This window comes from Gadus chalcogrammus, chromosome 1 (genome assembly GCF_026213295.1).
Source record: "Gadus chalcogrammus isolate NIFS_2021 chromosome 1, NIFS_Gcha_1.0, whole genome shotgun sequence".
NCBI classification, from domain to species: Eukaryota; Metazoa; Chordata; class Actinopteri; order Gadiformes; family Gadidae; genus Gadus; species Gadus chalcogrammus.
Genome location: NC_079412.1, coordinates 28,835,905 through 28,858,836, shown reverse-complemented (window position 1 = coordinate 28,858,836; position 22,932 = coordinate 28,835,905). Strand labels below are relative to the sequence as shown.

General features: G+C 45.5%; 35 non-coding genes across 35 annotated transcripts; all 35 read right to left on the bottom strand.

The window, feature by feature from the left end:
* Window positions 1-203: 203 nt before the first annotated feature.
* trnar-ucu (transfer RNA arginine (anticodon UCU)) lies at window positions 204-295 on the bottom strand. The gene is given in 2 exon segments: window positions 204-239; window positions 259-295. It is a non-coding gene; the product is annotated as a tRNA-Arg (tRNA).
* Window positions 296-513: 218 nt separating this feature from the next.
* Window positions 514-605, bottom strand: trnar-ucu (transfer RNA arginine (anticodon UCU)). Its single transcript is given in 2 exon segments — window positions 514-549; window positions 569-605. It is a non-coding gene; the product is annotated as a tRNA-Arg (tRNA).
* Window positions 606-815: 210 nt separating this feature from the next.
* On the bottom strand, window positions 816-907 carry trnar-ucu (transfer RNA arginine (anticodon UCU)). The gene is given in 2 exon segments: window positions 816-851; window positions 871-907. It is a non-coding gene; the product is annotated as a tRNA-Arg (tRNA).
* A 210-nt stretch (window positions 908-1,117) lies between these two features.
* On the bottom strand, window positions 1,118-1,209 carry trnar-ucu (transfer RNA arginine (anticodon UCU)). The gene is given in 2 exon segments: window positions 1,118-1,153; window positions 1,173-1,209. It is a non-coding gene; the product is annotated as a tRNA-Arg (tRNA).
* A 505-nt stretch (window positions 1,210-1,714) lies between these two features.
* On the bottom strand, window positions 1,715-1,806 carry trnar-ucu (transfer RNA arginine (anticodon UCU)). The gene is given in 2 exon segments: window positions 1,715-1,750; window positions 1,770-1,806. It is a non-coding gene; the product is annotated as a tRNA-Arg (tRNA).
* A 210-nt stretch (window positions 1,807-2,016) lies between these two features.
* Window positions 2,017-2,108, bottom strand: trnar-ucu (transfer RNA arginine (anticodon UCU)). Its single transcript is given in 2 exon segments — window positions 2,017-2,052; window positions 2,072-2,108. It is a non-coding gene; the product is annotated as a tRNA-Arg (tRNA).
* A 210-nt stretch (window positions 2,109-2,318) lies between these two features.
* Window positions 2,319-2,410, bottom strand: trnar-ucu (transfer RNA arginine (anticodon UCU)). The gene is given in 2 exon segments: window positions 2,319-2,354; window positions 2,374-2,410. It is a non-coding gene; the product is annotated as a tRNA-Arg (tRNA).
* Window positions 2,411-2,628: 218 nt separating this feature from the next.
* Window positions 2,629-2,720, bottom strand: trnar-ucu (transfer RNA arginine (anticodon UCU)). Its single transcript is given in 2 exon segments — window positions 2,629-2,664; window positions 2,684-2,720. It is a non-coding gene; the product is annotated as a tRNA-Arg (tRNA).
* A 219-nt stretch (window positions 2,721-2,939) lies between these two features.
* Window positions 2,940-3,031, bottom strand: trnar-ucu (transfer RNA arginine (anticodon UCU)). The gene is given in 2 exon segments: window positions 2,940-2,975; window positions 2,995-3,031. It is a non-coding gene; the product is annotated as a tRNA-Arg (tRNA).
* Window positions 3,032-3,248: 217 nt separating this feature from the next.
* trnar-ucu (transfer RNA arginine (anticodon UCU)) lies at window positions 3,249-3,341 on the bottom strand. Its single transcript is given in 2 exon segments — window positions 3,249-3,285; window positions 3,305-3,341. It is a non-coding gene; the product is annotated as a tRNA-Arg (tRNA).
* Window positions 3,342-3,551: 210 nt separating this feature from the next.
* trnar-ucu (transfer RNA arginine (anticodon UCU)) lies at window positions 3,552-3,643 on the bottom strand. Its single transcript is given in 2 exon segments — window positions 3,552-3,587; window positions 3,607-3,643. It is a non-coding gene; the product is annotated as a tRNA-Arg (tRNA).
* A 218-nt stretch (window positions 3,644-3,861) lies between these two features.
* Window positions 3,862-3,953, bottom strand: trnar-ucu (transfer RNA arginine (anticodon UCU)). The gene is given in 2 exon segments: window positions 3,862-3,897; window positions 3,917-3,953. It is a non-coding gene; the product is annotated as a tRNA-Arg (tRNA).
* A 217-nt stretch (window positions 3,954-4,170) lies between these two features.
* Window positions 4,171-4,263, bottom strand: trnar-ucu (transfer RNA arginine (anticodon UCU)). The gene is given in 2 exon segments: window positions 4,171-4,207; window positions 4,227-4,263. It is a non-coding gene; the product is annotated as a tRNA-Arg (tRNA).
* Window positions 4,264-4,473: 210 nt separating this feature from the next.
* Window positions 4,474-4,565, bottom strand: trnar-ucu (transfer RNA arginine (anticodon UCU)). The gene is given in 2 exon segments: window positions 4,474-4,509; window positions 4,529-4,565. It is a non-coding gene; the product is annotated as a tRNA-Arg (tRNA).
* Window positions 4,566-4,783: 218 nt separating this feature from the next.
* trnar-ucu (transfer RNA arginine (anticodon UCU)) lies at window positions 4,784-4,875 on the bottom strand. The gene is given in 2 exon segments: window positions 4,784-4,819; window positions 4,839-4,875. It is a non-coding gene; the product is annotated as a tRNA-Arg (tRNA).
* A 218-nt stretch (window positions 4,876-5,093) lies between these two features.
* On the bottom strand, window positions 5,094-5,185 carry trnar-ucu (transfer RNA arginine (anticodon UCU)). The gene is given in 2 exon segments: window positions 5,094-5,129; window positions 5,149-5,185. It is a non-coding gene; the product is annotated as a tRNA-Arg (tRNA).
* A 211-nt stretch (window positions 5,186-5,396) lies between these two features.
* On the bottom strand, window positions 5,397-5,488 carry trnar-ucu (transfer RNA arginine (anticodon UCU)). Its single transcript is given in 2 exon segments — window positions 5,397-5,432; window positions 5,452-5,488. It is a non-coding gene; the product is annotated as a tRNA-Arg (tRNA).
* A 210-nt stretch (window positions 5,489-5,698) lies between these two features.
* On the bottom strand, window positions 5,699-5,790 carry trnar-ucu (transfer RNA arginine (anticodon UCU)). Its single transcript is given in 2 exon segments — window positions 5,699-5,734; window positions 5,754-5,790. It is a non-coding gene; the product is annotated as a tRNA-Arg (tRNA).
* Window positions 5,791-6,008: 218 nt separating this feature from the next.
* Window positions 6,009-6,100, bottom strand: trnar-ucu (transfer RNA arginine (anticodon UCU)). Its single transcript is given in 2 exon segments — window positions 6,009-6,044; window positions 6,064-6,100. It is a non-coding gene; the product is annotated as a tRNA-Arg (tRNA).
* Window positions 6,101-6,310: 210 nt separating this feature from the next.
* On the bottom strand, window positions 6,311-6,402 carry trnar-ucu (transfer RNA arginine (anticodon UCU)). Its single transcript is given in 2 exon segments — window positions 6,311-6,346; window positions 6,366-6,402. It is a non-coding gene; the product is annotated as a tRNA-Arg (tRNA).
* A 210-nt stretch (window positions 6,403-6,612) lies between these two features.
* Window positions 6,613-6,704, bottom strand: trnar-ucu (transfer RNA arginine (anticodon UCU)). Its single transcript is given in 2 exon segments — window positions 6,613-6,648; window positions 6,668-6,704. It is a non-coding gene; the product is annotated as a tRNA-Arg (tRNA).
* Window positions 6,705-6,922: 218 nt separating this feature from the next.
* trnar-ucu (transfer RNA arginine (anticodon UCU)) lies at window positions 6,923-7,014 on the bottom strand. Its single transcript is given in 2 exon segments — window positions 6,923-6,958; window positions 6,978-7,014. It is a non-coding gene; the product is annotated as a tRNA-Arg (tRNA).
* A 218-nt stretch (window positions 7,015-7,232) lies between these two features.
* trnar-ucu (transfer RNA arginine (anticodon UCU)) lies at window positions 7,233-7,324 on the bottom strand. Its single transcript is given in 2 exon segments — window positions 7,233-7,268; window positions 7,288-7,324. It is a non-coding gene; the product is annotated as a tRNA-Arg (tRNA).
* A 216-nt stretch (window positions 7,325-7,540) lies between these two features.
* On the bottom strand, window positions 7,541-7,633 carry trnar-ucu (transfer RNA arginine (anticodon UCU)). The gene is given in 2 exon segments: window positions 7,541-7,577; window positions 7,597-7,633. It is a non-coding gene; the product is annotated as a tRNA-Arg (tRNA).
* A 210-nt stretch (window positions 7,634-7,843) lies between these two features.
* Window positions 7,844-7,935, bottom strand: trnar-ucu (transfer RNA arginine (anticodon UCU)). The gene is given in 2 exon segments: window positions 7,844-7,879; window positions 7,899-7,935. It is a non-coding gene; the product is annotated as a tRNA-Arg (tRNA).
* A 219-nt stretch (window positions 7,936-8,154) lies between these two features.
* On the bottom strand, window positions 8,155-8,246 carry trnar-ucu (transfer RNA arginine (anticodon UCU)). Its single transcript is given in 2 exon segments — window positions 8,155-8,190; window positions 8,210-8,246. It is a non-coding gene; the product is annotated as a tRNA-Arg (tRNA).
* A 217-nt stretch (window positions 8,247-8,463) lies between these two features.
* Window positions 8,464-8,556, bottom strand: trnar-ucu (transfer RNA arginine (anticodon UCU)). The gene is given in 2 exon segments: window positions 8,464-8,500; window positions 8,520-8,556. It is a non-coding gene; the product is annotated as a tRNA-Arg (tRNA).
* Window positions 8,557-8,766: 210 nt separating this feature from the next.
* trnar-ucu (transfer RNA arginine (anticodon UCU)) lies at window positions 8,767-8,858 on the bottom strand. Its single transcript is given in 2 exon segments — window positions 8,767-8,802; window positions 8,822-8,858. It is a non-coding gene; the product is annotated as a tRNA-Arg (tRNA).
* Window positions 8,859-9,076: 218 nt separating this feature from the next.
* Window positions 9,077-9,168, bottom strand: trnar-ucu (transfer RNA arginine (anticodon UCU)). The gene is given in 2 exon segments: window positions 9,077-9,112; window positions 9,132-9,168. It is a non-coding gene; the product is annotated as a tRNA-Arg (tRNA).
* Window positions 9,169-9,386: 218 nt separating this feature from the next.
* Window positions 9,387-9,478, bottom strand: trnar-ucu (transfer RNA arginine (anticodon UCU)). The gene is given in 2 exon segments: window positions 9,387-9,422; window positions 9,442-9,478. It is a non-coding gene; the product is annotated as a tRNA-Arg (tRNA).
* Window positions 9,479-9,696: 218 nt separating this feature from the next.
* trnar-ucu (transfer RNA arginine (anticodon UCU)) lies at window positions 9,697-9,788 on the bottom strand. Its single transcript is given in 2 exon segments — window positions 9,697-9,732; window positions 9,752-9,788. It is a non-coding gene; the product is annotated as a tRNA-Arg (tRNA).
* Window positions 9,789-10,006: 218 nt separating this feature from the next.
* Window positions 10,007-10,098, bottom strand: trnar-ucu (transfer RNA arginine (anticodon UCU)). The gene is given in 2 exon segments: window positions 10,007-10,042; window positions 10,062-10,098. It is a non-coding gene; the product is annotated as a tRNA-Arg (tRNA).
* Window positions 10,099-10,602: 504 nt separating this feature from the next.
* trnar-ucu (transfer RNA arginine (anticodon UCU)) lies at window positions 10,603-10,698 on the bottom strand. The gene is given in 2 exon segments: window positions 10,603-10,642; window positions 10,662-10,698. It is a non-coding gene; the product is annotated as a tRNA-Arg (tRNA).
* Window positions 10,699-12,607: 1,909 nt separating this feature from the next.
* Window positions 12,608-12,699, bottom strand: trnar-ucu (transfer RNA arginine (anticodon UCU)). The gene is given in 2 exon segments: window positions 12,608-12,643; window positions 12,663-12,699. It is a non-coding gene; the product is annotated as a tRNA-Arg (tRNA).
* Window positions 12,700-16,659: 3,960 nt separating this feature from the next.
* On the bottom strand, window positions 16,660-16,751 carry trnar-ucu (transfer RNA arginine (anticodon UCU)). Its single transcript is given in 2 exon segments — window positions 16,660-16,695; window positions 16,715-16,751. It is a non-coding gene; the product is annotated as a tRNA-Arg (tRNA).
* Between the last annotated feature and the right edge of the window lie 6,181 nt (window positions 16,752-22,932).

The window sequence follows — 22,932 nt, the reverse complement described above, 5'->3', positions numbered from 1 at the left end:
AACAAACTATTTTTTCTTCAATGTCAATGGACAAAGGGATTTTGGGCTTCCAGAGTACTAAAGTAGGATAATGCACCATCAATGATAGCATGTCGGGACTCGAACCCACAACATATGTCAGCACAAAGTAGTTTTTTCCATTGTGGGATACTTAGTGACTATAGTTCTTCCTCAAGATCTACCGGAGTCAAGTCAATAATGACCGACTCTGGTGGGACTCGAACCCACAACCTTTGAATCACATCGCACATGAATGACTAGAAGTCCAACGCGCTATCCATTGCGCCACAGAGCCCTGTTTGTAAGGTAAAATAAACTATTTTTTCTTCAATGTCAATGGAAAAAGGGATTTTGGGCCTCGCGAGTACTAAAGTAGGATAATGCACCATCAATGATAGCATGTCGGGACTCGAACCCACAACATATGTCAGCACAAAGTCGTTTTTTCCATTGTGGGATACTTAGTGACTATAGCTCTTCCTCGAGATCTACCGGAGTCAAGTCCATAATGACCGACTCTGGTGGGACTCGAACCCACAACCTTTGAATCACATCTCACATGAATGACTAGAAGTCCAACACGCTATCCATTGCGCCACAGAGCCCTGTTTGTATGGTAAAAGAAACAATTTTTTTTTCAATGTCATTGGAAAAAGGGATTTTGGGCCTCCAGAGTACGAAAGTAGGATAATGCACCATCAATGATAGCATGTCGGGACTCGAACCCACAACATATGTCAGCACAAAGTCGTTTTTTCCATTGTGGGATACTTAGTGACTTCCTCGAGATCTACCGGAGTCAAGTCCATAATGACCGACTCTGGTGGGACTCGAACCCACAACCTTTGAATCACATCTCACATGAATGACTAGAAGTCCAACGCGCTATCCATTGCGCCACAGAGCCCTGTTTGTGTGGTAAAACTAACTATTTTTTCTTCAATGTCAATGGACAAAGGGATTTTGGGCCTCGCGAGTACTAAAGTAGGATAATGCACCATCAATGATAGCATGTCGGGACTCGAACCCACAACATATGTCAGCACAAAGTCGTTTTTTCCATTGTGGGATACTTAGTGACTTCCTCGAGATCTACCGGAGTCAAGTCCATAATGACCGACTCTGGTGGGACTCGAACCCACAACCTTTGAATCACATCTCACATGAATGACTAGAAGTCCAACGCGCTATCCATTGCGCCACAGAGCCCTGATTGTATGGTAAAACAAACTATTTTTGCTTCAATGTCAATGGACAAAGGGATTTTGGGCCTCCAGAGTACTAAAGTAGGATAATGCACCATCAATGATAGCATGTCGGGACTCGAACCCACAACAAATGTCAGCACAAAGTAGTTTTTTCCATTGTGGGATACTTAGTGACTATAGTTCTTCCTCAAGATCTACCGGAGTCAAGTCCATAATGACCGACTCTCGAACCCACAACACACACAATGACTAGAAGTCCAACGCGCTATCCATTGCGCCACAGAGCCCTGTTTGTAAGGTAAAATAAACTATTTTTTCTTCAATGTCAATGGAAAAAGGGATTTTGGGCCTCGCGAGTACTAAAGTAGGATAATGCACCATCAATGATAGCATGTCGGGACTCGAACCCACAACATATGTCAGCACAAAGTCGTTTTTTTCCATTGTGGGATACTTAGTGACTATAGCTCTTCCTCGAGATCTACCGGAGTCAAGTCCATAATGACCGACTCTGGTGGGACTCGAACCCACAACCTTTGAATCACATCTCACATGAATGACTAGAAGTCCAACACGCTATCCATTGCGCCACAGAGCCCTGTTTGTATGGTAAAAGAAACAATTTTTTTTTCAATGTCATTGGAAAAAGGGATTTTGGGCCTCCAGAGTACGAAAGTAGGATAATGCACCATCAATGATAGCATGTCGGGACTCGAACCCACAACATATGTCAGCACAAAGTCGTTTTTTCCATTGTGGGATACTTAGTGACTTCCTCGAGATCTACCGGAGTCAAGTCCATAATGACCGACTCTGGTGGGACTCGAACCCACAACCTTTGAATCACATCTCACATGAATGACTAGAAGTCCAACGCGCTATCCATTGCGCCACAGAGCCCTGTTTGTGTGGTAAAACTAACTATTTTTTCTTCAATGTCAATGGACAAAGGGATTTTGGGCCTCGCGAGTACTAAAGTAGGATAATGCACCATCAATGATAGCATGTCGGGACTCGAACCCACAACATATGTCAGCACAAAGTCGTTTTTTCCATTGTGGGATACTTAGTGACTTCCTTGAGATCTACCGGAGTCAAGTCCATAATGACCGACTCTGGTGGGACTCGAACCCACAACCTTTGAATCACATCTCACATGAATGACTAGAAGTCCAACGCGCTATCCATTGCGCCACAGAGCCCTGATTGTATGGTAAAACAAACTATTTTTGCTTCAATGTCAATGGACAAAGGGATTTTGGGCCTCCAGAGTACTAAAGTAGGATAATGCACCATCAATGATAGCATGTCGGGACTCGAACCCACAACAAATGTCAGCACAAAGTAGTTTTTTCCATTGTGGGATACTTAGTGACTATAGTTCTTCCTCAAGATCTACCGGAGTCAAGTCCATAATGACCGACTCTGGTGGGACTCGAACCCACAACCTTTGAATCACATCTCACATGAATGACTAGAAGTCCAACGCGCTATCCATTGCGCCACAGAGCCCTGTTTGTGTGGTAAAACAAACTATTTTTTCTTCAATGTCAATGGACAAAGGGATTTTGGGCCTCCAGAGTACTAAAGTAGGATAATGCACCATCAATGATAGCATGTCGGGACTCGAACCCACAACAAATGTCAGCACAAAGTAGTTTTTTTCCATTGTGGGATACTTAGTGACTATAGTTCTTCCTCAAGATCTACCGGAGTCAAGTCCATAATGACCGACTCTGGTGGGACTCGAACCCACAACCTTTGAATCACATCTCACATGAATGACTAGAAGTCCAACACGCTATCCATTGCGCCACAGAGCCCTGTTTGTATGTTAAAAGAAACAATTTTTTTTTCAATGTCAATGGAAAAAGGGATTTTGGGCATCCAGAGTACGAAAGTAGGATAATGCACCATCAATGATAGCATGTCGGGACTCGAACCCACAACATATGTCAGCACAAAGTAGTTTTTTCCATTGTGGTATACTTAGTGACTATAGTTCTTCCTCAAGATCTACCGGAGTCAAGTCCATAATGACCGACTCTGGTGGGACTCGAACCCACAACCTTTGAATCACATCTCACATGAATGACTAGAAGTCCAACGCGCTATCCATTGCGCCACAGAGCGCAGTTTGTATAATAAAAGAAACTATTTTTGTTTCAATGTCAATGGACAAAGGGATTTTGGGCCTCGCGAGTACTAAAGTAGGATAATGCACCATCAATGATAGCATGTCGGGACTCGAACCCACAACATATGTCAGCACAAAGTCGTTTTTTCCATTGTGGGATACTTAGTGACTTCCTCGAGATCTACCGGAGTCAAGTCCATAATGACCGACTCTGGTGGGACTCGAACCCACAACCTTTGAATCACATCTCACATGAATGACTAGAAGTCCAACACGCTATCCATTGCGCCACAGAGCCCTGTTTGTATGTTAAAAGAAACAATTTTTTTTTCAATGTCAATGGAAAAAGGGATTTTGGGCATCCAGAGTACGAAAGTAGGATAATGCACCATCAATGATAGCATGTCGGGACTCGAACCCACAACATATGTCAGCACAAAGTAGTTTTTTCCATTGTGGTATACTTAGTGACTATAGTTCTTCCTCAAGATCTACCGGAGTCAAGTCCATAATGACCGACTCTGGTGGGACTCGAACCCACAACCTTTGAATCACATCTCACATGAATGACTAGAAGTCCAACGCGCTATCCATTGCGCCACAGAGCCCTGTTTGTGTGGTAAAACAAACTATTTTTTCTTCAATGTCAATGGACAAAGGGATTTTGGGCCTCCAGAGTACTAAAGTAGGATAATGCACCATCAATGATAGCATGTCGGGACTCGAACCCACAACAAATGTCAGCACAAAGTAGTTTTTTCCATTGTGGGATACTTAGTGACTATAGTTCTTCCTCAAGATCTACCGGAGTCAAGTCCATAATGACCAACTCTGGTGGGACTCGAACCCACAACCTTTGAATCACATCACACATGAATGACTAGAAGTCCAACGCGCTATCCATTGCGCCACAGAGCGCAGTTTGTATAATAAAAGAAACTATTTTTGTTTCAATGTCAATGGACAAAGGGATTTTGGGCCTCGCGAGTACTAAAGTAGGATAATGCACCATCAATGATAGCATGTCGGGACTCGAACCCACAACATATGTCAGCACAAAGTCGTTTTTTCCATTGTGGGATACTTAGTGACTTCCTCGAGATCTACCGGAGTCAAGTCCATAATGACCGACTCTGGTGGGACTCGAACCCACAACCTTTGAATCACATCGCACATGAATGACTAGAAGTCCAACGCGCTATCCATTGCGCCACAGAGCCCTGTTTGTAAGGTAAAATAAACTATTTTTTCTTCAATGTCAATGGAAAAAGGGATTTTGGGCCTCGCGAGTACTAAAGTAGGATAATGCACCATCAATGATAGCATGTCGGGACTCGAACCCACAACATATGTCAGCACAAAGTAGTTTTTTCCATTGTGGGATACTTAGTGACTATAGTTCTTCCTCAAGATCTACCGGAGTCAAGTCAATAATGACCGACTCTGGTGGGACTCGAACCCACAACCTTTGAATCACATCGCACATGAATGACTAGAAGTCCAACGCGCTATCCATTGCGCCACAGAGCCCTGTTTGTAAGGTAAAATAAACTATTTTTTCTTCAATGTCAATGGAAAAAGGGATTTTGGGCCTCGCGAGTACTAAAGTAGGATAATGCACCATCAATGATAGCATGTCGGGACTCGAACCCACAACATATGTCAGCACAAAGTCGTTTTTTCCATTGTGGGATACTTAGTGACTATAGCTCTTCCTCGAGATCTACCGGAGTCAAGTCCATAATGACCGACTCTGGTGGGACTCGAACCCACAACCTTTGAATCACATCTCACATGAATGACTAGAAGTCCAACACGCTATCCATTGCGCCACAGAGCCCTGTTTGTATGGTAAAAGAAACAATTTTTTTTTCAATGTCATTGGAAAAAGGGATTTTGGGCCTCCAGAGTACGAAAGTAGGATAATGCACCATCAATGATAGCATGTCGGGACTCGAACCCACAACATATGTCAGCACAAAGTCGTTTTTTTCCATTGTGGGATACTTAGTGACTTCCTCGAGATCTACCGGAGTCAAGTCCATAATGACCGACTCTGGTGGGACTCGAACCCACAACCTTTGAATCACATCTCACATGAATGACTAGAAGTCCAACGCGCTATCCATTGCGCCACAGAGCCCTGTTTGTGTGGTAAAACTAACTATTTTTTCTTCAATGTCAATGGACAAAGGGATTTTGGGCCTCGCGAGTACTAAAGTAGGATAATGCACCATCAATGATAGCATGTCGGGACTCGAACCCACAACATATGTCAGCACAAAGTCGTTTTTTCCATTGTGGGATACTTAGTGACTTCCTCGAGATCTACCGGAGTCAAGTCCATAATGACCGACTCTGGTGGGACTCGAACCCACAACCTTTGAATCACATCTCACATGAATGACTAGAAGTCCAACGCGCTATCCATTGCGCCACAGAGCCCTGATTGTATGGTAAAACAAACTATTTTTGCTTCAATGTCAATGGACAAAGGGATTTTGGGCCTCCAGAGTACTAAAGTAGGATAATGCACCATCAATGATAGCATGTCGGGACTCGAACCCACAACATATGTCAGCACAAAGTCGTTTTTTCCATTGTGGGATACTTAGTGACTATAGCTCTTCCTCGAGATCTACCGGAGTCAAGTCCATAATGACCGACTCTGGTGGGACTCGAACCCACAACCTTTGAATCACATCTCACATGAATGACTAGAAGTCCAACACGCTATCCATTGCGCCACAGAGCCCTGTTTGTATGGTAAAAGAAACAATTTTTTTTTCAATGTCATTGGAAAAAGGGATTTTGGGCCTCCAGAGTACGAAAGTAGGATAATGCACCATCAATGATAGCATGTCGGGACTCGAACCCACAACATATGTCAGCACAAAGTCGTTTTTTCCATTGTGGGATACTTAGTGACTTCCTCGAGATCTACCGGAGTCAAGTCCATAATGACCGACTCTGGTGGGACTCGAACCCACAACCTTTGAATCACATCTCACATGAATGACTAGAAGTCCAACGCGCTATCCATTGCGCCACAGAGCCCTGTTTGTGTGGTAAAACTAACTATTTTTTCTTCAATGTCAATGGACAAAGGGATTTTGGGCCTCGCGAGTACTAAAGTAGGATAATGCACCATCAATGATAGCATGTCGGGACTCGAACCCACAACATATGTCAGCACAAAGTCGTTTTTTCCATTGTGGGATACTTAGTGACTTCCTTGAGATCTACCGGAGTCAAGTCCATAATGACCGACTCTGGTGGGACTCGAACCCACAACCTTTGAATCACATCTCACATGAATGACTAGAAGTCCAACGCGCTATCCATTGCGCCACAGAGCCCTGATTGTATGGTAAAACAAACTATTTTTGCTTCAATGTCAATGGACAAAGGGATTTTGGGCCTCCAGAGTACTAAAGTAGGATAATGCACCATCAATGATAGCATGTCGGGACTCGAACCCACAACAAATGTCAGCACAAAGTAGTTTTTTCCATTGTGGGATACTTAGTGACTATAGTTCTTCCTCAAGATCTACCGGAGTCAAGTCCATAATGACCGACTCTGGTGGGACTCGAACCCACAACCTTTGAATCACATCTCACATGAATGACTAGAAGTCCAACGCGCTATCCATTGCGCCACAGAGCCCTGTTTGTGTGGTAAAACAAACTATTTTTTCTTCAATGTCAATGGACAAAGGGATTTTGGGCCTCCAGAGTACTAAAGTAGGATAATGCACCATCAATGATAGCATGTCGGGACTCGAACCCACAACAAATGTCAGCACAAAGTAGTTTTTTCCATTGTGGGATACTTAGTGACTATAGTTCTTCCTCAAGATCTACCGGAGTCAAGTCCATAATGACCGACTCTGGTGGGACTCGAACCCACAACCTTTGAATCACATCTCACATGAATGACTAGAAGTCCAACACGCTATCCATTGCGCCACAGAGCCCTGTTTGTATGTTAAAAGAAACAATTTTTTTTCAATGTCAATGGAAAAAGGGATTTTGGGCATCCAGAGTACGAAAGTAGGATAATGCACCATCAATGATAGCATGTCGGGACTCGAACCCACAACATATGTCAGCACAAAGTAGTTTTTTCCATTGTGGTATACTTAGTGACTATAGTTCTTCCTCAAGATCTACCGGAGTCAAGTCCATAATGACCGACTCTGGTGGGACTCGAACCCACAACCTTTGAATCACATCTCACATGAATGACTAGAAGTCCAACGCGCTATCCATTGCGCCACAGAGCGCAGTTTGTATAATAAAAGAAACTATTTTTGTTTCAATGTCAATGGACAAAGGGATTTTGGGCCTCGCGAGTACTAAAGTAGGATAATGCACCATCAATGATAGCATGTCGGGACTCGAACCCACAACATATGTCAGCACAAAGTCGTTTTTTCCATTGTGGGATACTTAGTGACTTCCTCGAGATCTACCGGAGTCAAGTCCATAATGACCGACTCTGGTGGGACTCGAACCCACAACCTTTGAATCACATCTCACATGAATGACTAGAAGTCCAACACGCTATCCATTGCGCCACAGAGCCCTGTTTGTATGTTAAAAGAAACAATTTTTTTTTCAATGTCAATGGAAAAAGGGATTTTGGGCATCCAGAGTACGAAAGTAGGATAATGCACCATCAATGATAGCATGTCGGGACTCGAACCCACAACATATGTCAGCACAAAGTAGTTTTTTTCCATTGTGGTATACTTAGTGACTATAGTTCTTCCTCAAGATCTACCGGAGTCAAGTCCATAATGACCGACTCTGGTGGGACTCGAACCCACAACCTTTGAATCACATCTCACATGAATGACTAGAAGTCCAACGCGCTATCCATTGCGCCACAGAGCCCTGTTTGTGTGGTAAAACAAACTATTTTTTCTTCAATGTCAATGGACAAAGGGATTTTGGGCCTCCAGAGTACTAAAGTAGGATAATGCACCATCAATGATAGCATGTCGGGACTCGAACCCACAACAAATGTCAGCACAAAGTAGTTTTTTCCATTGTGGGATACTTAGTGACTATAGTTCTTCCTCAAGATCTACCGGAGTCAAGTCCATAATGACCAACTCTGGTGGGACTCGAACCCACAACCTTTGAATCACATCACACATGAATGACTAGAAGTCCAACGCGCTATCCATTGCGCCACAGAGCGCAGTTTGTATAATAAAAGAAACTATTTTTGTTTCAATGTCAATGGACAAAGGGATTTTGGGCCTCGCGAGTACTAAAGTAGGATAATGCACCATCAATGATAGCATGTCGGGACTCGAACCCACAACATATGTCAGCACAAAGTCGTTTTTTCCATTGTGGGATACTTAGTGACTTCCTCGAGATCTACCGGAGTCAAGTCCATAATGACCGACTCTGGTGGGACTCGAACCCACAACCTTTGAATCACATCTCACATGAATGACTAGAAGTCCAACACGCTATCCATTGCGCCACAGAGCCCTGTTTGTATGTTAAAAGAAACAATTTTTTTTTCAATGTCAATGGAAAAAGGGATTTTGGGCATCCAGAGTACGAAAGTAGGATAATGCACCATCAATGATAGCATGTCGGGACTCGAACCCACAACATATGTCAGCACAAAGTAGTTTTTTCCATTGTGGTATACTTAGTGACTATAGTTCTTCCTCAAGATCTACCGGAGTCAAGTCCATAATGACCGACTCTGGTGGGACTCGAACCCACAACCTTTGAATCACATCTCACATGAATGACTAGAAGTCCAACGCGCTATCCATTGCGCCACAGAGCCCTGTTTGTGTGGTAAAACAAACTATTTTTTCTTCAATGTCAATGGACAAAGGGATTTTGGGCCTCCAGAGTACTAAAGTAGGATAATGCACCATCAATGATAGCATGTCGGGACTCGAACCCACAACAAATGTCAGCACAAAGTAGTTTTTTCCATTGTGGGATACTTAGTGACTATAGTTCTTCCTCAAGATCTACCGGAGTCAAGTCCATAATGACCAACTCTGGTGGGACTCGAACCCACAACCTTTGAATCACATCACACATGAATGACTAGAAGTCCAACGCGCTATCCATTGCGCCACAGAGCCCTGTTTGTAAGTTAAAATAAACTATTTTTTGTTCAATGTCAATGGAAAAAGGGATTTTGGGCCTCGCGAGTACTAAAGTAGGATAATGCACCATCAATGATAGCATGTCGGGACTCGAACCCACAACATATGTCAGCACAAAGTCGTTTTTTCCATTGTGGGATACTTAGTGACTATAGCTCTTCCTCGAGATCTACCGGAGTCAAGTCCATAATGACCGACTCTGGTGGGACTCGAACCCACAACCTTTGAATCACATTTCACATGAATGACTAGAAGTCCAACGCGCTATCCATTGTGCCACAGAGCCCTGTTTGTATAATAAAATAAACTATTTTTTCTTCAATGTCAATGGACAAAGGGATTTTGGGCCTCCAGAGGACAAAAGCAGGATAATGCACCATCAATGATAGCATGTCGGGACTGGAACCCACAACATATGTCAGCACAAAGTAGTTTTTTTTGTTGTGGGATACTTAGTGACTATAGTTCTTCCTCGAGAACTACCGGAGTAAAGTACATAGTGACCGACTCTGGTGGGACTTGAACCCACAACCTTTGAATAACATCTCACATGAATGACTAGAAGTCCAACGCGCTATCCATTGCGCCACAGAGCCTTTTAAATGTAGTAAAATTAGCACTTTTTTCTTCAATGTCAAAGGACAAAGGGATTTTGTGCATTCAGAGTACAAAAGCAGGATAATGCACCATGTCGGGACTCGAACACACAATATATGTCAGCACAAAGTAGTTTTTTTCGTTGTTGGAGACTATAATTCTTCCTAGAGATCTTCCGGAGTCAAGTCCATTATGGCCGACTCTGGTGGGACTCAAACCCACAACCTTTTAATCACATCTCACATGAATGACTAGAAGTCCAACACGCTATCCATTGCGCCACTGAGCCCTGTTTGTATAATAAAAGAAACTAATTTTTCTTCAATGTCAATGGACAAAGGGATTTTGGGCCTCCAGAGTACTAAAGTCGGATAATGCACCATCAATGATAGCATGTCGGGACTCGAACCCACAACATATGTCAGCACAAAGTAGTTTTTTCCATTGTGGGATACTTAGTGACTATAGTTTTTCCTCGAGATCTACCGGAGTCACGTCCATAATGACCTGCTCTGGTGGGACTCGAACCCACAACCTTTGAATCACATCTCACATGAATGACTAGAAGTCCAACGCACTATCCATTGCGCCACAGAGCCATTAAAATGTAATAAAATTAGCACTTTTTTCTTCAATGTCAAAGGGATTTTGTGCATCCAGAGTACAAAAGCAGGATAATGCACCATCAATGATAGCATGTCGGGACACGAACCCACAACATATGTCAGCACAAAGTAGTTTTTTTCATTGTTGGAGACTATAGTTCTTCCTAGAGATCTTCCGGAGTCAAGTCCATAATGGCCGACTCTGGTGGGACTCGAACCCACAATAACATCTCACATGAATGACTAGAAGTCCAACGCGCTATCCATTGCACCACAGAGCCCTGTAAATGTAATAAAATGAGCACTTTTTTCTTCAATGTCAAAGGACAAAGGGATTTTGGGCATCCAGAATACTAAAGCAGGATAATGCACCATCAATGATAGCATGTCGGGACTGGAACCCACAACATATGTCAGCACAAAGTAGTTTTTTTCGTTGTTGGAGACTATAGTTCTTCCTCGAGATCTACCGGAGTCAAGTCCATAATGACCGACTCTGGTGGGACTCTAACCCACCTTTGAATCACATCTCACATGAATGACTAGAAGTCCAACGCGCTATCCATTGCGCCACAGAGCCCTTAAAATGTTGTAAAATTAGCACTTTTTTCTTCAATGTCAAAGGACAAAGGGATTTTGGGCCTCCAGAGTACAAAAGCAGGATAATGCACCATCAATGATAGCATGTCGGGACTGGAACCCACAACATATGTCAGCACAAAGTAGTTTTTTTCGTTGTTGGAGACTATAGTAGTTCCTCGGGATCTACCGGAGTCAAGTCCATGTGACCGACTCCGGTGAGACTCGAACACACAACCTTTGAATCACATCTCACATGAATGACTAGAAGTCCAACGCGCTATCCATTAGGCAACAGAGCCCTTTAAATGTGGTAAAATTAGCACTTTTTTCTTCAATGTCAAAGGACAAATTGATTTTGGGAATCCAGAATACTAAAGCAGGATAATGCACCATCAATGATAGCATGTCGGGACTCGAACCCACAACATATGTCAGCAAAAAGTCATTTTTTTCATTGTGTGATACTTAACGAACACAGTTCTTCCTAGAGGTCTACCACAGACAAGTCCACAATGATCGACTCTGGTGGGACTCAAACCCACAACCTTAGAACCACATCTCACATGAATGACTCGAAGTCCGACACACCACAGAGCCCTGATTGTAATTTGATAGAAATTATTAATTTTTTAATGTCAAAGGACAAGGGACTTTAGGGCATCCATAGTACTGAAGCAGGATAATGCACCATCAATGATAGCATGTTGGGACTCGAACCCACAACATCGGTCAGCAGCATGTAGTTTTTTTAGTTGGAGGATACTTTGTGACTATAATTCTTCCTCGAGACCTACCGGAGTCAAGTCCATAATGACCGACTCTGGTGAGACTCGAACCCACAACCTTTGAATCACATCTCACATGAATGACTCGAAGTCTAACGCGCTAACCATTTGTATAATATTATGCATATCGCATTCAGTGTTTCAATATTCATTCAAGTATGAATGTATACTACCTTGATATCCAGTGTACTATACAAGGATAATGCACTATCAACGATAGCTTGTCTGGACGCATCCGACAACATAGGTCAGCAATATGCAGCTTTGTTACTTGTAGGATACTTAACAACTCTTTGACAAGTTTCGATTGGACGCCAGGAGCTGTCCTACTGAAGTAGCAGGAGATACAGGTCTGCCTCCAGATTTACAGTATTTAGGTTGAATTACGCATTAATATCACCTCACCTCTACAAAAGCAGGATAATGCACCATGTCGGGACTCGAACACACAACATATGTCAGCACAAAGTAGTTTTTTTCGTTGTTGGAGACTATAGTTCTTCCTAGAGATCTTCCGGAGTCAAGTCCATAATGGCCGACTCTGGTGGGACTCGAACCCACAACCTTTGAATCACATCTCACATGAATGACTAGAAGTCCAACGCGCTATCCATTGCACCACAGAGCCCTGTTCGTATAGTAAAATAAACTATTTTTTCTTCAATGTCAATGGACAAAGGGATTTTGGGCCTCCAGAGTACTAAAGTAGGATAATGCACCATCAATGATAGCATGTCGGGACTCGAACCCACAACATATGTCAGCAAAAAGTAGTTTTTTTCGTTGTGTGATACTTAACGACCACAGTTCTTCCTAGAGATCTACCACAGACAAGTCCACAATGATCGACTCTGGTGGAACTCAAACCCACAACCTTAGAACCACATCTCACATGAATGACTCGAAGTCCGACACACCACAGAGCCCTGATTGTAATCTGAAAGAAATTATTAATTTTTTAATGTCAAAGGACAAGGGACTTTAGGGCATCCATAGTACTGAAGCAGGATAATGCACCATCAATGATAGCATGTTGGGACTCGAACCCACAACATCGGTCAGCAGCATGTAGTTTTTTTAGTTGGAGGATACTTTGTGACTATAATTCTTCCTCGAGACCTACCAGAGTCAAGTCCATAATGACCGACTCTGGTGAGACTCGAACCCACAACCTTTGAATCACATCTCACATGAATGACTCGAAGTCTAACGCGCTAACCATTTGTATAATATTATGCATATCGCATTCAGTGTTTCAATATTCATTCAAGTATGAATGTATACTACCTTGATATCCAGTGTACTATACAAGGATAATGCACTATCAACGATAGCTTGTCTGGACGCATCCGACAACATAGGTCAGCAATATGCAGCTTTGTTACTTGTAGGATACTTAACAACTCTTTGACAAGTTTCGATTGGACGCCAGGAGCTGTCCTACTGACGTAGCAGGAGATACAGGTCTGCCTCCAGATTTACAGTATTTAGGTTGAATTACGCATTAATATCACCTCTTGTGGGACTCGAACCCACAACCTGGGAGTCACACATCACATGAGTGACTAGATGTCCAACGCGCTATCCATTGCACAACAGAGCTCTTTTGTAAACTTGTTGGCTGGGTAGTCGACTAGCAAGTGAAACAGGTCTGTCTTTGTTCAGCATCCAATGACAAGAATAATTTAGTCGTGTTGTGGCAGCATGTTGGTTCCCTGTTTTTTATGAGCACTGTACTGTCATGCGTACTGTACTACCTCGAGGCTCACGCCGGCTGTCATGAATAACTGTAAGCAATGTCCATGAGGAGCGGCTTCAGCGGGACCGAGTCCATCCTCACACGGGGACTAGGAGTCAGTGGTACGTTCCATCCCCACACGGGGACGAGGAGTCAGTGGTGCGTTCCATCCTCACACGGGGACGAGGAGTCAGTGGTGCGTTCCATCCCCACACGGGGACTAGGAGTCAGTGGTGCGTTCCATCCCCACACGGGGACGAGGAGTCAGTGGTGCGTTCCGGGGACGAGGAGTCAGTGGTGCGTTCCGGGGACGAGGAGTCAGTGGTACGTTCCATCCTCACACGGGGTCGAGGAGTCAGTGGTGCGTTCCATCCTCACACGGGGACGAGGAGTCAGTGGTGCGTTCCATCCCCACACGGGGACTAGGAGTCAGTGGTACGTTCCATCCTCACACGGGGTCGAGGAGTCAGTGGTGCGTTCCATCCCCACACGGGGACGAGGAGTCAGTGGTGCGTTCCATCCCCACACGGGGACGAGGAGTCAGTGGTACGTTCCATCCTCACACGGGGTCGAGGAGTCAGTGGTGCGTTCCATCCCCACACGGGGACTAGGAGTCAGTGGTGCGTTCCGGGGACGAGGAGTCAGTGGTGCGTTCCGGGGACGAGGAGTCAGTGGTGCGTTCCGGGGACGAGGAGTCAGTGGTGCGTTCCGGGGACGAGGAGTCAGTGGTGCGTTCCATCCCCACACGGGGACGAGGAGTCAGTGGTGCGTTCCGGGGACGAGGAGTCAGTGGTGCGTTCCGGGGACGAGGAGTCAGTGGTGCGTTCCATTGTGTCCAAGACTGTCAACACTCCCGTCGACACCAGCAAACAGAGGAGGAAGTGGTAGCGGGAGAAACAGGTCTGTCTTTGTTCAGCGTCCAGGTGTCTAGGAGTGCAGGAGTCCGGCTGACCTACTGACCCCCCTGCTGTGTGAAGCCTTAAACACTCTGCGTGGGGGGCTCATGGTCACGGGTGTGCTGGAACAACTGCATATGAAGGACATTAACCAGATGGTGTAGAACATTGTATTTTTTTATTGTCCTCTTGCGTGAACAAACAAATCATTGCCATCTCATCAGCAATTTTGTCAAATGTTTGTAAATAAACTACCAGGCATAATTAATAATGGATTATATGCAGATATAAGAATCCCAACAATTGATCAGATTGTGTGAACCAAAAAAACATGGATTTACATTGTTGAAAAATAAACCAATTTTTAAGACTTATTCAGTCAGCTTTTTAACGTTTGGATTGAACGTTTCAACCGACCAACAGGATTGCTGTGTGACCTATTGAAATGTTGAAACCCCTGACCTCCATAGAGACTGGCCTATAGGCTAGCAGCAAGCAGGGGGTCAGAATGGGGGGTCGTAATCTCCCTCATGTCATGAGGGAGATTTGGAACGCAAAAACCATAGTATCAAAATATCATCACCCTAATCTGAATGGTGCATCGGAATCGGGCTGCTCTAGGGTCAGAGGTCACGACGCCAAACCACACCCCTTCTAGAACTTAAGATGTTTGGGTTCGAGGGCTGTCGTCCCGGTAGCCCCCCCCCCCCCCCCCCCCATCCGCACACACATACAAGGACCGATGTGTGTGTGTGTGTGGAGGGGGCAGGGGGGTATGTAAAGCACGTCCTGTTTGACTTACCAGGACAAAGAGCAGCACTGCCAGCAGCAGCAGCGGCATCTGTCGCCATCCTGATGGGAGACTGTAACAGCTGTAAAACCGACGAGGAAGAGGGAGAGAGAAGGAGGGGTCCGCTTGGTTGGTCCCAGCATGAGACCCCCTAAGACCCCCCCCCGCCCAGCCACCCACCGTCGCTATGGTCGTACAGACGGCAACAAAAGTATGGCTGCCCCCCACCTCGTTGAGATGACTTAACATGAAGATATATATAGAGAGAGAGAGAGAGAGAGAGAGAGAGAGAGAGAGAGAGAGAGAGAGAGAGAGAGAGAGAGAGAGAGAGAGAGAGAGAGAGAGAGAGAGAGAGAGAGAGAGAGAGAGAGAGAGAGAGAGAGAGAGAGAGAGAGAGAGAGAGAGAGAGAGAGAGAGAGAAAGCAAACACCTCTTCTCCTTTCGGCCATAAATCCCAGGCAGAAACCGAGAGGAACAAAGAGTGAGAGGACTGGAGCCGTCAGAAGGTAAAGAGAGGTAGACGGGGAGTAGAGTAGAAGATAAATAAGAGTAGAAGATAAATAAGACGTGTTTGACTCGCTGCTGATATGGGTCAGGGTCTCCGCCCGGTCGACTCGGAGAGGACCAGCCTGTCGGAGGAAGTGGACTAAACACCGCTCCCATCGGAGGACGGTTCAGGTTCCTCTTTCCTCGTAATCGTAGAGAGCAGGTGGTGTCTTTCCTCCGTGGTCGTCGATCAGAACAGTGTTTTTCAAACTAAGGTCGGCGTACCACTGGTGGTACGTGAGGGTACTGCAGGATGTATCTGGGATTGTATTCTTGAAATAGACAAATTTATAATAATGTAAAAAATAATATAAATCTTTGAAAATTAATTGATTAGAAATCGTGTTCAATAAATAATGCATTAAGGTTCGATGCTGGGTCTGCGAAAGGTCTTGACGACAGTCTAGTGATAGAGCTGAAGTGGTTGGGAGCTAAAGGTCTAGAGGCTTCTTTCTACGTGAGCTGAACGGGGGGGGGGGGATGCTGTAAGGTACACCGTGCAGGGGTGATGTCATGGCCCCATGTGAACCAGCCATAATGGAACCGAGGCACAAAACACACCGTCTCCCGCAGCTGACAACGAGCCTCTAGACCTCCATGAGGCCTGTTCATAAAGATCGACTCTGGTGGGACTCGAACCCACAACCTTTGAATCACATCTCACATGAATGACTAGAAGTCCAACGCGCTATCCATTGCGCCACAGAGCCCTTCTCAACCTGCCATTTGCGTGTGGCAGGTTGCTGATGTGTGAACTTATTATAATTTTTCTAATGTAAAAGAATTTAACAATTCCTTCATTCACCATGTTCAGAATCCAAAGAGCAATCCAAACAGAAACGGTCCAGATATCCACCGACCCCAAGCCGTCTAACAGGGTGCAAACACCGCCTGGGAACCAGAGCAGCAACCCAGCAAGGACAAGGGACCTCAGACACACCTTCAGCTCCACACAGAGATGACATCATCACAATCCACCTGCCCCTGGGTCACCCCCCCACACACACACACACACACACACACACACACACACACACACACACACGGTGTGCCCAGGAAACAGCTGGCAGCCCCGCTGTGGTCTCCTTGTTTTATGGACCAAGTGAACCGGCCTGAGGGGGCAGAGGAGGGCGGGGCAGAGGGGGCGGGGCAGAGGGGGCGGGGCAGAGGGGGGCGGGGCAGAGGGGGCGGGGCAGAGGGGGCGGGGCAGAGGGGGGCGGGGCAGAGGAGGGCGGGCAGAGGGGGGCGGGGCAGAGGGGGCGGGGCAGAGGGGGCGGGGCAGAGGGGGCGGGGCAGAGGGGGCGGGGCAGAGGGGGCGGGGCAGAGGGGGCGGGGCAGAGGAGGGCGGGGCAGAGGGGGGCGGGGCAGAGGAGGGCGGGGCAGAGGGGGGCGGGGCAGAGGGGACGGGGCAGAGGGGGCGGGGCAGAGGGGGCGGGGCAGAGGGGGCGGGGCAGCAGCATTTGAGGGCAATGTCACCCCCCCCCCTCGCCAGGCGTCCCCCTCTGGGGGGAGGGAGGGGCAATAAAAAGAGAGGCGGGGTTTCACACGAAGGCCAGCGTCCGTCGCTCTGTCCGCTGGAGCCTTCCAGACGGACAGGAACCCCCCCTGGGGAGGGGGCGAGGGGGAGGGGAGGTGGGAGGGGGGGAGGGGGGGGAGGGATAGGCGACAACTCACTGACAGATTTTAATAAATCTCCAACTACCACTCAGGGAGGTGACAAAAGCCTGTCTGTCAAGGTAATCAATCAAACCAGATCTGTCAAGACTGCACACACACACACGCACGCACGCACGCACACAAACACACACGCATACCACAGGCACCCTGAGTACTTAGCAGCTTATTGGTGTAAACAGGGGGCCAGAGGTTACCTCTGGGAGGGGGTCCCTAACCGCCCGACCGGGGGCCGTTCAGCGGGGGCAGACCCCTCAGTGGGAGAGAAACATTCTGCCTCAACTTTTCTTCACACAATGCAGAGGTTGATCCACTAAGCCTGTGTCACAGGTGCACAAATACCTGCTTAAGCACAGTTAATACGGACAGAAGTACTCAGAACGGCCGGGGGGGGGTGAGGGGGGGAGGACACCCCCCAAAGGTTCCCACAGTTTGAACGTTTTGTCTCTCTCTCTCTCTCTCTCTCTCCCCCTCTCCCTCTCTCTCTCTCTCTCTCTCTCTCTCTCTCTCTCTCTCTCTCTCTCTCTCTCTCTCTCTCTCTCTCCCCTTTCTTTCCCTGTTTGTTTTTCCCTCCTGCCCTAACATAAAGCGGTGCTGAATAGATACAGAGAACTGGATGCTGGGGGAGGAAGGGAGGGGGGAGTGGGGGAGGGGGGAGTGGGGGAGGGAGATGAGGAGAAGAAAGAGAAAGGAGAAAAGAGGAGTGAAGAACCAACACGGTGTCAGACGGAGGCTTCCTCTGTGTTGTTCTTCTGATTGTTCGGTCAGATCTAAAGCCGGCAGGTAGACGCCGGCCCCGCCCCGAGACCGCTGGGTCCCAGGTAGGGCGAGAGACCTAGAGAGACACAGACACAGAGAGAGAGAGAGAGAGAGAGAGAGAGAGAGAGAGAGAGAGAGAGAGAGAGATTGAGAGAGAGAGAGAGAGAGAGAGAGGGAAGGAGGGAGAGAGAGAGAGAGAGAGAGAGAGATTGAGAGAGAGAGAGAGAGAGAGAGAGAGAGAGAGGGAAGGAGGGAGAGAGAGAGAGAGAGAGAGAGAGAGAGAGAGAGAGCGGGAGAGAGAGAGAGAGAGAGGGAGGGAGGGAGGAGAGTTCCCACCACGCTCCTCCCCGTTCTCACAGTAGCTGATTGGCCGCCCGTTGCCTCATCGCTGAAACCCGAGCCGCCGCCGTGAGCAGGTGGACGGGAGGACCTGGAGCCCGCACACGCACACACGTGGGTGTGTGTGCGTTTACGTGTGTCTGTGTGTGTGTGTTTGTGACATGTGTGCTTGTCTGTGTGTGTGTGCGTGCGAGTCTGCGTGTGTGTTTGTGTGTCATGTGTGTTATGCGTGTGGGCGTGTGTCTGTATGTGTGCGTGTTTGTTTGTGTTTTATGTGTGTGTGTGTGTGTGTGTGTGTGTGTGTATGTGTGTGTGTGTGCGTTAGGTGTGCACGTGTGTCAGTACAGAAAGACAAAGAGGATTGTAAATGGAGCAGAATCGAGAGACGGGGGGGGGGGGGGGGGAGGGGGAGGGGGGTTGATGAGCAAGTTTCACTCAGATTTGTCATCGCCTTCAGCTGGGAGCGTCGGTGTGTGTGTGTGTGTGTGTGTGTGTGTGTGTGTGTGTGTGTGTGTGTGTGTGTGTGTGTGTGTGTGTGTGTGTGTGTGTGTGTGTGTACTCGCCTAACTATCCAACAGTGGACTTCGGCGTCGTCACACCTTCACCAACAGGGGACCTCCGAGCCAAGAGGGGACCTGAAAGTGTGTGAGTGTTTAGCCCATACTCTATAGCGCCTCTGCTGGCCAGAGCTTGATTTTCAACGACCAATCCACACACGTCGCTTCAAACACTCCTCTATTGTGTGAACGACCTGCAGTCGTTCACACGTCTGTCAGAGTGTAGAGGGCTGTTGAACAGACTACTTAGTAAAGTCTCTTGAAACATGCAAACAAAAAAGGCTCAGCTTTAAAAGTTCCACACTTTTTTTGTATGTAGTGACAGGGGTCCACTAATAATAATAATAATAATAATAATAATACATTTAATTTGGATGACACTGTTGGCTATTACAAAATGACACAAGTCCCTTCTTAGATAGCATGGAGCGACATTCACACTCCTTCTTTTATGAAAAGAGGTAATAACTATATATACTGTAAGGGAAAGATAGTCATCTCAACTAATGTAATAATAATTTGTCAAACTTGATTTGTTAGTGTGTTTTTAGGAATAGAATTGTCTAACAAAAAACCTATCTATTCATTTGTATCAATAAAAATGATAAACAAATACAATATAAGGGTCTAGACCTTTGAAATGGTTCAATCCCCAAATTAGCCTTAATTTACCATTTTACAATGTACTCCAGTCCCCAATCTATTTTTAAAGAAATGCATTTGAATTGTTGATTTGCATCACAGGAAATGGTCCACACTTGTACTGTATGGAATGACAGGGGTCCACTGTTGGCTGATACATAATGACAGAAGTTCCCTCTTAGATAGCATAGAGTGACGTTCACACTAGAGCCCGACCGATATATCGGCAGGCCGATATTATCGGCCGATATTAGGCATTTTTCAAACTATTCGGTATCGGCATTATAATGGCCGATAAATGAATATAAAAAAAATAATAATAATTGTCCACCAGAGTGCGCTCTAACGCCCCAAACCCGCTGATTCAGGCAGAGTGAATGACGGAGATTGACGGAGATCATCGGTGTTGTTCATAGCGGTGTTCGAAATCATTCCCTATCACGGATATAGTGCACTATATAGGGTGCTCGCCATTTTGCAGTGGTGTTCGAATTCTCAGTGGTTAATTTCATGCACTAAAATTTGAGTGTACATACGATGTTCCCTACATGTTACTCCGTATACCACAATGCAATGCGGTAGTGTTCTTACGGAGGAGAAGAAGAAGCTGAATAACCGCGAAAACGAATACCTTTAATTATGGAGTCTCCGGCTTTAGTTTAGAAATGTCAACAATTTAATTGGGAGTTAACATAGAAAATGTAATATTCAAAATTAATAAAAAAAACTTGATCAAGGAAATGTTGCATTCAACATCAATACAAGCTCCAGCTTTCCTCAGGATTGCCCGGTTTGTTTACATGATGTGGGAGCATCTGTCTGCGTCACACAAATACCCGGCGCATTTACTGACGCAAATGACGCTTAGAAATGTTCAGCGTAATGTCCGAATTCTCGTTTGTTCGTTCGCTATATAGTGCACTATATCATAAACACTATATAGGGAATAGTGAGGGAGTGAATAGGGAATGATTTCGAACACAGCTCATGTGTGCAAGTGTGTTCATGGTAAGTTGGCAACTGTCACAAGACATACATTGCTTGAATAACAATTAAAAGAACATCCCCATCAATTCTCTAAAGTCGATAAGCATGACTTAATTCATGACTACCATGTCCAGTTTTGCTGTTGTTACGTGTTAGTTGAGAGTGAAAAGGATTTAAAGGATAACTACAAATAACCAATGTTAGGGAAATCTGTTTGTTTTGTTGCGCGTTTCTGGATTTTTTTTTTCATATATATCGGCCGATATATCGGCATATCGGATTTTTTAATCACAAAATATTCGTATCGGTATCGGCCTTAAAAATCCTATATCGGTCGGGCTCTAGTTCACACTCCAACATGGATGAGTAAAAAAACAAATAAGCAAAATGGATAGTTCTTAAGAGATAATAACAATCTAAATATTCATATATTTAGATTTTTATTATGATATATTTATATTGTTTAATACAAAATGACACAAGTCCCTTCTTAGATAGCACGGAGAGACATTCACACTCCTGCTTTTTGAAAGAGGAAATAACTATATGTACTCTAAGGAAAAGATAGTAATCTCAACTAATGTAATAATAATTTGTCAAACATGACGTTACTATGTTTTTGTAACAGAATCTTAAGGCTCAGCTTTAATGGATTGCTTAAGAATTGTCAAGTATGAAACTGTATTAAATAAAGAGCTAACCAGAAGGCAAAGGACCAGTCAGCTAGAGGATGGCTAAATAATCATTCAAGTCTCTCTACATATTTTTAGGGACAGTTGAGTGACCAGCAACCATGCGCTTCACAGATCCTAACTTTAAGCTTAAATTGTGGTGAGTGCTGCCTCTGAGAAGTGAGACTTTTTAGAGCGGGGGAGGGTTGTTGCTCTCGTCTCGTATCGTGATGGGGGGATGGTTACCTGAGTTGACGATGGTCGTTAGGCCTTTCTACAGTGAGTTTCAAGGTTGCTAACTTGTCTCTGGCAATGCAACTGCAGACAGGTCGGCTTCCAGTTTTATTCTAGATTCTATCAAACTAGCAGAATTATTCTTTTGAATTCTAATAAATTGCTCTGATCATAATAAAATACTAATTTAACTATAGAGATACAGTAGGATTTTGTTACTATACCATTTTTTTTTCTAATCACCACATTATATACCGCTTTTAGGGAGGGGGGGGATGTGGAATGGATTTACATACTTTATGCTACTTAAAGGGGTAGTTCGGAATTTTGGACATAGGGCCTGATTCCCAAGTGAGCATTAGTATTCTTTTAGCCTGGCTCCGCCCGCCTAAGTACTTCCGCTCAATTTGAATTTCCCTTCAGTACTAGGTCTGGACCTGCTGTATGTAATTTGGTTTTATGGTGCCGCCACAGCGGCCCCCAATCAGCGAAGAGAGGGCGTGTCTGAGAACAATGACGATAAAGTCGTACGCCAGTTTGAGTTGTTGTTGTAGGTCGGTAGTTGATTTACAATGGGCAATTTTTCCCTGATAAATTCAATTCGACGAACAAAACCTGCAGCTGTCGTTGATGGACTTTTTCGTGCAGACGCGCAAGGTGTTTGGTTTGTGTACAACCTGCGCGTGATTCCCGGCGCATGACATACGTCACAACCAAACGTTAGCGATTGGTTATGGCAGATCCAGAGTGGCACTGGGCAGATCCAATCATTTCAAACTTCAACAGACACCCGCCTTCAAGTGAGTTAACGTTTGACAATTGATTAGGTCCAGACTCTGTACAAATTAAATGAAATGAAGTGAGGTACGAGAGTCTGGTAGAACCAGGCTAGTATTCTTTATCATTGGAGACAGTTTAACACATTTCACTCAGTCCTTCTAGTTACAGAGTTCGCTCGTGCTAGGCTAGCGCACGTCAACGGGCAATGCTAGCCTGCTATTAAAAACAGTGTTACCCACTCCACAGTA